The sequence below is a fragment of the Octodon degus genome, unplaced genomic scaffold (genome assembly GCF_000260255.1).
Source record: "Octodon degus isolate 3935 unplaced genomic scaffold, OctDeg1.0 scaffold00102, whole genome shotgun sequence".
Taxonomy (NCBI): Eukaryota; Metazoa; Chordata; class Mammalia; order Rodentia; family Octodontidae; genus Octodon; species Octodon degus.
Window position 1 is genome coordinate 5056048 of NW_004524678.1, and position 12555 is coordinate 5068602.

General features: G+C 45.8%; 1 long non-coding RNA gene across 1 annotated transcript in view; it reads right to left on the minus strand.

The window, feature by feature from the left end:
- Positions 1 to 6281, minus strand: part of LOC111818800 — a 22673-nt gene extending 16392 nt beyond the window's left edge. Inside the window, exons 1-2 of the long non-coding RNA XR_002822702.1 lie at positions 6194 to 6281; positions 4133 to 4274 (exon numbers count right to left, since the gene is read on the minus strand). This is a non-coding gene — a long non-coding RNA (uncharacterized LOC111818800). The remainder of the gene's footprint in view (positions 1 to 4132; positions 4275 to 6193) is intronic.
- Positions 6282 to 12555: the final 6274 nt, after the last annotated feature.

The following is a 12555-nucleotide window of genomic DNA, read 5'->3' on the forward strand; positions in this document are numbered from 1 at the left end:
TCAGCGGATAGAAGGATAAAGTATGTAGTAAAGCAGCTTACTAGCCAGGAGTGTAAGACAAAAATTGAACATAAAACAATCACTGAGCCAAGGATAACAGTGATAATTACTTGTTCAATTGTTTGTTGTGGTTCAGAATTGTGTATATAACCTTTGAGAAAGTATATGCACGCCTATGCGCCGAGACATTCCTACGTAGCAAAGAGTTCCAAAGGTAACATCACTTCTAAGAGTTTGTTTGCACCCGAGAATTTACCTCCAAGTGAATCCCTTTCATTCACAGGGAGCCGTTGGAAGCAAATACTCCTTAGAGGTGAGCACACTGAGAAGAGCTTGCTGCGAAGTTTTGCTGACCCTTAGAAACAGCTGTTCTGCCTGAATCATATGCAATCAACAGATCTCAGCAGAGCGTGCTCCAAATCACACCCTTCTGCATGGAAACAGGCACAAGCAAACTATATACAGTGGATACTTAATAAATTTGTTTGTTTGTTTATTGTGACAAGCTCTGTGTAGTCCAGGCTGACCTTGAACTTACTATGTAACCCAGTCTGGCCTCAGACTCATGATGATCCTCCTGCCTCAGCCTCCCAAGTGCTGGGATTACAAGTATGCATTATCACACCCGGCTCTGTATTTTGTTCTTGTTTTGTTGTTGTTGTTGTTGTTTTGGTGGTACCAGGGATCAAACTCAGGACTTTGTGCTTGCCAGGTAAGCACTTATTCCACAAAGCTATCTCCCCAGCCTTGTATTTTGGCTATTGAGGTAAAATGAGCAACCTCAAACTTTTCCCTCAATATCCAAAAAAAGTCAGGTAGTTTATTTTCCCCCGCTATCAGACATTATAGAACTAACAGATATTTTGAAGGTATTTGTCTTTTCATGAACGCTGTTTATTTGCACAGTACACTCAGTGAATGGGCGTAAAATATAACAGGCAACAGGTCCTCCTTGTTTACCGACTGAGTTACATTTCCACCAGTAGGTCATTACATGAGTGGGTTGCTAAAGGAGGGACTGTATATGGCTTATACATTACAATATTCATGCTGGGCATAATGGCACATGCCTGCAGCCCCAGCACTTGGAAGATCACCTCAAATTTGAGCAGACTGGGCTACCTAGTGAGTTCAAAGGCAGCCTGAACTACAAAACAAGATCCTGTTTCTAAAATCAAAACAAAACCAAAAAAACCCAAAACAATGTTTAGAACAAAGAAATGGCCAAAGGAAACTCCAACTTGATAAGCCTGTTTCATAATTTCTGGGCTGGGAACATAGCTCAGTGGCACAAGCACCTGTCCGGCAAGTGCAAGGTCCTGAGTCCAGTTCCTGATTCCAAAAAATAGAAAATAAGCCAGGCATGGTGGCACACACCTATAATCCTAACACACTCTGGAGGCTGAGGCAGGAGGATCATTGCAAGTTTGAGGCCAGCCTGGGCTACAAAGTGAGTTCAAGGCTAGCCTGAAACTGCATAGTAAGACCCTATCTCAAAAAGACAAAAATATTGCCAATCTTACAGAAAACTCACTACTATTATGGACTACTGGACTATTTTGGAATATTCTGATGAATTCACACATCTATGATATTCAAATGATAAAATTAAACAAAAAAAGGGGATACAAATGAATGACCATTTTGTATCTGTATATTCAAAATAAGATAGACATACAGCTACATTCTCTTAATTCAATGAAAAGAAAGATTTGTTCTAATAGTATTTGTAAACAGGATAGCATGTCTGTATCTTGTACAATGAATAACCACTAAGACAAAAATATGCAAGGTATTAATTATTGAAACTATCTTACTAATCAATTTGAAACTGTCTCATTGCTATTTCTCAATAAAATTATGGAAAAAATAAGATAAAAAAGACAAAAATAAATTAAAAAATAAAACTATAGTACTGGGTAGTACAATTAGTAAAATTTATAGTACTGTATAAAAAAGGTGTAATGTACCCAAAAAAGTGTGTTGTGAGTGATTGATTCTGTAGTGATTTGGCACAAAATGTACAGAACTGTAAACCAACAGCAAGCAAAGGTGAGTCATAAGTCTGAACAGCATGCCCTGCTCATAAGCCGAACAGTCGTTAAGCAGGTAAGCTGTTACACAAGAAATATCAGTATTTATTTGTTGGATGAGTGAATGATTTAGGCAAAGAGTGTTCTCTCTTTTTTTGCATTACTGGGAATTAAATTCAGGACCTTCACACTGAGCTACATCCCCAGCCCTTACTTTTCATTTAGATACAAGGTCTTAGTAAATTTCTCAGATTGAATTTGGAATTCTCCTGCCTCAGCCTCCCAGAGTAGGGGGTGTATGGACCTAGGCTATCGTGTCTCACTTGGTCACTCCTCTTAGTCAGTGCAAGTTATATGCAACTAAAAATTTTGTGTTTTCTTACCCAAATATAGACTATTCAAATATGTTAACCTTGGCCAATAATTACATTTGAGAATAGAAATTTAAGCAAAGCAAGCCAATTTGCCAATTATTCTGGTTGAGTGTGACAGATATAGGAACACACTTCAAAGAAACAACCTGCCAGGGTCAGCTGATGGAAATGGAAACAGTGTAATGATTTTTGAAATAAATAAAGCAGAGAGCTCCCGCCACACTGCTGCGATGAGATAGAATCGATACCCTCAATAAATTCTGTTAAATATCGGGATTTTAACGTATGACGTTTTGGCTCGGGGATGTGATTTTACACGTCAGATCACACTCATGTAATAAATAGCCAGAAGACGATAATGGAGTTCTATGAAATTTTTAAAAGCCTAAACACTTCCGCAGAGCTATCAAGTGGAAGTCAAAATACACCCAAAGAGCAAACAAGGAGGCCCACCCGTTCCGTGCACATTCATAGGCCCACTAAGCGCCACGCTGGATAAGCAACTCCGAGGCCGGCTCTGAGGGTTTCCTCCGAGTTAAGGACCCGCCACGAGAATTCGTTTCCGGATTGATGAGTCATCGTGCATTAACCGCGTTCAAGACGCTCATTCCAAGCTGGGCGCCATCAAGAAAAAAACGCGGTCTAGGGCGGAGTGCAACTCGAGTCAGTTCACAGTATGGAATCAGGGCAAGTAAGCGCGAATACGCCGCCCTGTTGAAAAATCCTGCCGGCAGCACCGGTGAGCCCGGCACCGGTGCCGAGCGACGGAACGCGCGGTCCGTCCAGGGTTGGGGAGAGGGCTCCCCAGGAGGTCGCGCGCCGCAGCCGAACGGACGCCCACGAGGCGCCTCGGATCCGCGGTCAGCTTCGCGCTCTCGGGCGCTGTAGAGGAAGGGGGCGGTGCTCCGCATGTGCCCGCCCACTCTGTGGCCGCGTCATCAGCATGTGGCCACGCCCACCTCCGACCCGCCCTTCCGCGCGCGCCCCCTCCCTCTTATGTTGGGTCCCCTGCCCATACTTAAGACACGCCCATTTACGCGTGGCCCCGCCCTCCGCCAGCCGCCCCGCCTTCCTACTACCCATCCCCCACCTCCCATCCGGCAGGGGGTGGCTGGGCCCTAGCTCTCCTTGGTGCTGTCTGGGGTGGGGTACCGGGTTACATCCCCTAAGGTGCTCCCCTTTCGTGAGGCTCCTGACCCCCAGACTATCTTCTTCAGCTGCTGCAGTGGGGCCCAGGGTGGCCTGTGTCCATTTGCCTTGTCCTGGGTGCTACCTTGCTGGCCCAGACCCTGCATGGCTGCCGACCTCCTCCAGCACAGCACAGGGCCCTTTACTCGACCCTTTCATGGTTAGGTGTTCCCCAAGGACTGCTTTGTAAATAGTTCAGGTACCATGGTGTGGAGTTTTCTACGCAGACTTTGGAGACGCAGGCATTATCTGTTCTAAAGTTTGCGTCACCGAATTTACAGCCATACAGGTAGGGAATGGTGGCCGTTCCACCGTTGCTTCTTCGAAGGCCACATCGCGGCTAAGCAGTAAGTCTGCAGCAGGACATGAACTTACCGCCTGACCCAAGCCCGGAAAGAGGCGTGTGCCCTGTCTAAAGAATACTGTCTCTTCCATCCCCATCTAGCAGCAGAAGGCCCTTTGGAGTACAGACATGTATTTATTCTGAGCCCCTTGGCCACTAACGTTAGTCTAGCCTTACACATTTGTCAGTCTTACCCGGAAGGACAGTTTCTAGCAGCAAAAGGGTGCTGGATCCCATCAAAGAACATTCCATCAGTCTTTAAACAACCTCTGGCCGAGGTCAGATGGATGACAGAACCATCATCACCTGGAGGACGTTTCTAGGCCGCCTTCCCTCCTGAAAATAAAATTCTCAGCCTTAGGCACAGGCACGAGGATCCCTACGAGTTTGAGGCTCTCAGGGACAGCATAGTGAGTTCAAGGCCGGGATAAACTATGTAGTGACCCTGTTTTGAAAGGGTAACAATTCCCAGGCAAGCGCAAGGGCCTGAGTTCAATCCCCGGTTCCGCAAAAAAAAAAGGTAACAAAATCTCAGCCTTTCGTCCTGGTGCTTTAGTGCTGTCTTGGACTCGCCTACTGCTCTCTTGTAGTTATCAATAAACCCTTTTCTGTATTCCTATATTATTGATAAATTCTTTTCACCACCTGAGCCCTGGCCTCTCACACGCCCTACCTTGCAGGCTGGTACAGGTTATGTTGTGAAAGAGCAGAATCCCACACAGACATCGCTTCGTTTTGTTTTTCACTGCTAAGAAGCAAACAACTTCTGCGTATGGTAGCAAGCACTTGGCTGCAGTTCCAGCCTCTTGGGGAGGCTGAAGCAGGACAGCATTTGAGGGCTGGAGCTCAGGGTCAGGGCAAAATAGTGAGACAACCCCCCGTCGATGAAAAAATATTAAATGAAAAATTGAAACCTGACCTGTAATTCCAGCACTGTGGGAAACTGAGGCATGAAAGCCCCAAGTTCGAACCCACTGTGAAAAACGTGGTGAGATGTACCTCAAAAATTTAACAAGGTGACAGTGAGGGCCAGAGCAGACAGCTCAGAGCAAACGTCTTGGGTTTAGTCCCCACTGCCGGGAGTTAACTCTTAAAAAAGAAAGCAAGCTGATCGTAACAGTGACTTAGTATTTAGCACTTGATACCTCGATCACTAATTCATGAAATACAGGTAAAATATACAGAATGCTGAAGCAGTGGTCATGTTAACTTCAATCTGAACCATTACGGACATCGAATAGATTTCCTGCCCCTGAAAGTATAGTGACAAACGAGGGACAAAGTAAAGGTTTAGCTTATACCATAATTACAATAAAAATGGGTGTGAATGTAAATACAGACTGTAGGAAAGAGTGCAAAGAAAACCAAACTCTTCCTTCTTACAGGAGATGGGGGCATCCCCGCAGTAGGGTGCCCTGTAGACGGCTAGACCTCTTTTGGTTCCTGTTTTCCCTAAGTTCTAGCTTTCTAGGGCATTCTTCTGTGACCATGGTCACATCTTTAGAGTATGCTGAGACGTCCCAGAGCATTCATGATTCAAACGCGATAGCAGCTTACTACCCATTCTGCAGTCCAGAGATAGGAATGTCCTGCGATGCCACGGTGGCTCCGCTCCACTATGCTCCTTTCTTCTGGTTGCTGTCCCTTTTAGGATATTTTTTCCCCTTATTTCCAGGTTTAAAACTAGGACACTGCAGAGGGTGTGCACTGGCGCCACCTAGCGCTAGAGAAGCCTAAAGCACAGAACCCGAGGGCCTAGTTTCTTTTACGAAGCCACCATCCCCCTTCACGCGCTCCTTTCGCGTTCCCTGGGTGCCCGCGTGGCTGTACTTGGCTGCAAGAGAAACGTGAGTTCTCACTGGGACGTCACGTGCCTGGCTAAAAACTTATTAATAAAGCGAGGGGACGGGCTTGGGAACGATTAACATCCGGCCACAGTTCCACTTTCTTTTCATAGGTGGTGGCTTAAACTCATTTAGTGCAGGTCACGAGAATCCTTGTTCTTTAACTGACGCTCCGTTCTTCGCCCCCCCTCCCCCTTTTTTTGGAGACTTGGTCTCACTGTAGTTCAGACTAGCTTTGAGCTGACTTTGTGGCCCAGGCTGGTCTTGAGCTCGCAAGGATCCTCAGCTTCCCGAGTGCTGGGATTGTTGGTGTGGGCCACTGTGCCCAATCCTTTTAAAAAAAAAAAAAATTAGTTTATTGGTATATTTTAGGTATACATGATGATCATACTCACTGTGGAGAATTTGTACCTGTATATGATAGAACTCGATTCTTATTCTCCCCATTCCCCTTTTCCTCCCTCTTTACAAAAGCTTTGTTTGAATTTATTCATCTTTCGTTTCATTTCCCTTCCTCCCCCCTGCCCCTCCCTAGTTCCCCTTCCCACGTGAACATTTTCTTCCTGTTTCACCACACCTATTACACATTTTGGCCCCAACGCTTTTTTGAGAGAGAGGTTACTTGCAGTACTTGGGAAAGGTGGTCGCGAGGGCAGCTCTGACAAATTTTTAGAAAACAAAAGAGGGGAGGTGAGCGTGCGGGTGGGGACAAATAAAAGGTCTACTGCTGCAGACTACTAAGGTTGGAAACTTCTTTTGTTTCTTTTCTTTTCCTCTATCCCTTCCTCACCTAAGCTCGGTCCCGCAAAGCCTTCAGTCCGTTAAGTCCAAATTCTGCCTCCCATTCTATGCTCTTGCTAGCCTTCGCTCCAAAATCAGGGAAGCGCAGGCAGGCCGCGCCCGGGTGCTGGGTTCCCCGCAAGCAGCGCCGCCCGGGACTGAGATAGAGTCCCACGCAGGCGGCGTCCTCCGGGCCTGCGGAAGCGAGACAATGTCAAGGACGCTTGTATTTCTTCTTCGATCGCTGCTTGTTCTATGCAGCTTTGAGCCTTAAGCCCGGAACTACCGAGAACTGCTAAACCCAAACACGTGGCGTGTGTGAAACCCATTGAGTTACGCTGCAAGACAGAGCGCAGAGCTCCGACAGCCAGCTCCGAACCAGGCCGAAGAGGACGGCAACCCCCGCCCAAATGACGTCACAAAGCCCGCCCCGGCCAATCGTATCGCATGGGCGTGCCCGTTGGAGCCCAGATGGCTCCGCCCTCTTTCGGTGACGTCAGCACAGCTCAACTTCTAGTACGCTCCTGCGCGAGCCAACTACCGCCGGGCGCGGTGGCGCGCGCCTGTAGTCCCAGCTACTCGGGAGGCTGAGGTGGGAGGATCGCTTGAGTCCAGGAGTTCTGGGCTGCAGTGCGCTATGCCGATCGGGTGTCCGCACTAAGTTCGGCATCAATATGGTGACCTCCCGGGAGCGGGGGACCACCAGGTTGCCTAAGGAGGGGTGAACCGGCCCAGGTCGGAAACGGAGCAGGTCAAAACTCCCGTGCTGATCAGTAGTGGGATCGCGCCTGTGAATAGCCACTGTACTCCAGCCTGGGCAATATAGTGAGACCCCTTCTCTTTTGCTTTCGCCTCCTCGCTGCCTTCAAACCTAATGACCCCCCCCCCCATCTTCCTCCTCCACGCCTCTACCCTAAACACACACCGCTCAACCACACTCTCCACAATTCTACAATGGGAAGTCTTGTCCCTCTTTTATTTGGGTCTTCACCGTGACTTACACAAACTATTGCATAGTCACGATGCCAAGCAGGTGTGGGCCCCCGCCACGTCCCGGATACCCAGAGGAGCGCGGAGCGTCGCGGACCTGCGCACCTACTCGCGTGAGAATCCCACGGTCCGCGGGGGACAGCAGGACCCCTCGACATAGGCAGTGCTTTTTCAGGGCTCCTACATCCTGGAAGGCAATTCTAGGACGCAGGAAACGGTTGTACTTCGTTAATTTCAAAACTTCTAGATGTCCGAGAAATGCTGTGGAACGAGACGTTCCTTTTCTGCGCTGAGCCCTCCCTGTGCACGAGAAACAAATATAATTATCGTCGTTGTTCCCTCCTTCTTTTCACTGTTTTAGGCTGGTCTGGACTCTAATTTCATGTTCTCTTTGAGGTTAATGTGTACGGATTGACTGCATGCCCAGGGATTTATAACTGCCTCATTGCTGCCCCTTGCTGGACTACGGTTAAAACGGCTCTGCAAAAAGTTGCTATTTCCTTCGGGACCAGTAGGGGTTGCTCGAGTACTCACAGCCAGCTTGAGAAATCAGCCGCTTAACAGGAAAGTCTTGCCAAAGAATTCTTGGAGCTGAAGGTGTAGCCCCAGAGTGGTACGGAACGCGCTTAACGGTGCGTGATCCCCAAGATTCAACCTCCAAACCTGAGAGGAGGAAAAACAATTCTCCTGAATGAATAGCGATTTCACCAGCAGTCACTTTAGAGTCTGTTGCAACCTCACGGGCCCTTACTGCGTTTGTCTAAGACAACCTTTTAAATAATCTGAATTCAGGGCTGAGAATTTGTTTGGCGGTAGAATGGTCCCTTAGCAGGCAGAGGTCCCCGCGTTCAATCGCCTACTCTGTAGGAAAGAAAAAAGCTTAGAACTCATTATTGGGCTGACGTGCTTTTTACTAAACACTGGAAACAGTAGAAATGCCATTTTAAAATTGTATACTAAAAAAAAAAAATCCTCTCCATCCCCCCACCCCCTCCAGTAGGGGACAAATAATTTCTGCACATCTTTTTTTTTTTTTTTTCCCCTTTAAATAGATCCCTGAATTTGACCTAGCACGACTTAGCTATGGACATTAAGGCTGCATTTGGAGCAGCTACATCTGGTTCTTACCACTCTCTCAGCCCCTCACCTCATGGCTTTTTTCAGTCCTAGGGGAGAACCCCAAGCTTTGGGGAACTGAAGTGTCATCAGCAGCATGCTATCCCCCCCAAGATGTGTGGCTACCAGACTGCTGGGGTGGCTTCGCATGGTACAGGACTTCACAGATTTCATTAAATCAAGGATCTTGAAGTGGAGATTATCCAAGTGGGCGCAGTCTAACGCAAAAGTCCTTATAAAAAGAAGACAGCAAAGTTAGAGTCAGAAAAGGAGATGTGACCTGGGGTCCTGCAGGGCGCCCAGCCAAAGAATGCGTAGCCTTTGGAAGCTCAAGGAAAGGATTCTTCCCTGGAACGCGGCAAGCCTGCTGGCCCGCTCGGTTCTTCCTCAAAACTCCAACATCATAGTCCAGGTGCGCGGGGGAGGGGGGAGGCTTGTAATCCCGGCACTGGGGAGGCTGGAAACAGGAGGATCACTAGGAGCAAGATCCTGTACCAAATACAGAAATGAAAGAAAAATACACAGAAAACTCCAACATCAGAAATTTGTGCTTTCAAAGCGTGTATATTGTTGTTGGTCATTCCAGCAGTAATAGAAGAGTAATTTACAGAAGAAATTCAGCTTGACCTATCCCAATTCTTTTCTTTAACCTGCTTGTACTTATTTTTTAAACTTTTAATGTTGAGTTTATTTTCAGACTTTATTTTTTAATTAATTACTTTTATTTGTTTTATTTTTGAGACAGGATCTCACTATGCTGTTCAGATCTCTCTCTCTCTCTCTCTCTCTCTCTCTCTCTCTCTCTCTCTCTCTCTCTCGGCAGAACCAGGAATTGAACTGAGGACCTTGCGCTTGCCAGGGAAGCGCTTATTCTACTGAGCCATCTCCCAGGCCCCCCACATATTTCATGTTCATATTTACTTGAGATTTATTTATTTTCGGCACCAGGGATCAAAACCAGGACCTTGCACCTGCCAGGAAGGAGCTTATGCCACTGAGCTATCTCCCTGGCCCTACTTGAGATTTACTTATTTTCGAGTTCAGGCCTCTCACAACCACTATGTGGTCCAGGCTGGCCTCTGAATTAGTGATCCTCCCGAGAGCTGGGATTAGAGGCCTGTGCCACCAGGCCTGGTTTTTTAAGCCTTTATCTATTTGAAAGATTGAGGCTTGAACCCAGGGTCTTCATCCTGAGCCAGCCCACTTTTTGTTTTTCTATTGAGGCAGGGTTTATCTTGCTGGGTCCCTCAGTTGCCGCAGTTGGGCTCTTGCGCCACCCTCCTGTCTGCGTTTCCCGGAGCAGGAATCCAGGTGTGTGCACAGCCAATATCGCCTTGGCACTGATTATTTTTCTCTGTGTGTGTATGGAGAGGGGGAGGGGGGGTACCATCCGGTGTGACTGCTTTGATGTGCTGGAAACTTTAATGGGTGGAACCTAGTGGAAGATGGTTAGGTTTATTTATTTATTTATTTATTTTTTAACATGTATTTATTTAGTGTGTGTGTGTGTGTGTGTGTGTGTGTGTGTCCAGCTCAGCCCACCAGGGGGCAGGGCTGGCTGCCATGTGGTGCTGGGGGATCGAACTGCGGTCCCTGTGCTTTGCCAAGTTTGTTCCAAGTAGGTGCTTTAGACCACTGAGCCATCTCACCAGCCCCGTTAGGTTGATTTTTTAAAAAACATCTCTTTGAGACAGGGTCTCACTGTGCAGTTCAGGCTGGCCTTGAGCTCACTGTGCAGCCCAGTCTGGTCTTGAACTTGCAGTGATCCTCCTGTCTCAGCCTCTTGAGAGCTGCGATTACAAATGTGTGTCACCACACCTGGCTGGTTAGGTCCTTGGGAGTTCTGCATCTTAGAAGCGTTGCTGTAGCTCTTGAGGGACCCGCGTAGATTAGTTCCTATGAAAGCAAGCTGTTAAGCCCTGGAGCGCAAGGCTGATTTTGGCTTCAAGCACAGAAACACGAGTCTGTCCCATATTTATCCTTTAGAATATTTCTTTTTTCTTTTTTCTTTTCTTTTTTTTTTTTTTTTTTGCAGAACCAGGGATTGAACTTGGGCCCTTATGCTTGCCAGGGAAGCACTTAACCTACTGAGCCATCTCCCTGGCCCCTTCTTTAGAATTATTTCTATGGATAAATTATCACTTTTAATTTTATGAGTTTTACTACATTAAATAATAAGTATTTAAGAAAAAACCTATAATAAAGTATTGAATTTTTAGCATTTATTGAGTGTTTATACAAAAACATTAGATTATTCAACATTAACTGCTTTTTGGTGTACTATCTAAAAAAGAACAGCAGAAATAAATTCTTATATGAACTAATGAAAATATCAATAGCACTTTACAAAAAAAAATCCTCCAAATACATAATGAGTACTCAGAGTAGACATTAGTATTTTCACATTGGCTGTTACTTGCTCACAAAACATAAAAGATAACATAGGGGCCGGGCAGATAGCTCAGTAGAATAAGTGCTTGCCTGACAAGTGCAAGGGCCTGAGTTCAATCCCCGGATAACATAAAGATCAAAAACCCATGTGAACTACAATGTAAACATAAACAAAAGTTTAGCACAGAAATGAGCTTTGCAGGGCTGGGGTTATACCTCAGCAGCACAGTGCCTGCCTGGCAAGTGCAAGGTCCTGAGTTTGATTCTTGGTTTAAAAAAAAATAATAATAATCCGGGGCCAGGGAGATAGCTCAATAGAATAAGCACTTGGCTGGCAAGTGCAAGGTCCTGAGTTCAATCCCTAGTACCGCAAAAAAAAAAAAAAAAAAAATCCTTGCCTCAACTATCACACCCAAGGCAGTCTTCACACGTGGCAACTGCATGTTCTATATACAAATATCACTTACACTGATAGCACCTGTGTTTCGTTTTCTTCTACTTTTCGGTAGGGCACAAATGACATCTTTTATGTTTTCCTGTTGTCATAGCAGGTCTTTGTTAGGTTGCACCTGCTGGTTCCCCTGGCAGCTCACCAGTGTGCTCTACAATTTTTTTGCATAGTTCCTTGGGCAGAAGGATCTTGGATTTTTCCTCCTGTAAAGGATCTCTTATGAACCCCAGTTCCAATACTCTAAGAAAACTTCTCCATGATATTTTACCCTATTATTTTGTTTGTGAACTATCAAACTATTTATGCCACATGTTTAGCACTGAGAAAAATACCACCACTGGCCAATGCTCTGTGTTTCAAGTGACATCGTAGTTGCTGCATAACTCATCAACAATGTCTACTCCACGTTTTGTTTTGTTGAAACTTTCCATCTCAGCCTTGTGTTTTGTCAAGGTTTCCCTATCAATATTTCCGTCATGGTGACATGTTGATGTCAGGAATGGCAGTTTGTTGTTCTTTGCCATATAAGAGGCCATTGTTATATCTTTCTGAAATTCAAAGATTGTATTTTGCAATTCTCTGTTTTGAAATTGCAACATTTCATATGGAATTTCTACTTTGTTCCTGTGTACCCTTCCTGCCCGGGTCAACTTGTGCTGTTAGTAAATGTAGCACCAACTGGAAACAGATGAACCAGTTGTCAAATGTGTTCTGATTAGTTTGAGACGTGGGAGCAACAGGTCTGTTCACAACATCATTTGGTTTATTACTACATGAGGAAAAACCTGATGGCTGAGTTCCGCATAAATATCTAAACTGAAAATATACTAAGTCTTCCCATCTACTAGGGCATCTTGTTTTTTACTTTTGTAATGTTTTTGTTACTGTTCTTATTTATGTTTATTAGTACATTTTAGGTATACATAATGATTACATTCATCATAGGGAATTTATGCTTGTCCATGACACAGCTTGATTTTGTGTTTTCTGCCTTCCCCAACCCTCCCCTCAAGACATAAATTTTTATGGCATATTTTGACCAGTT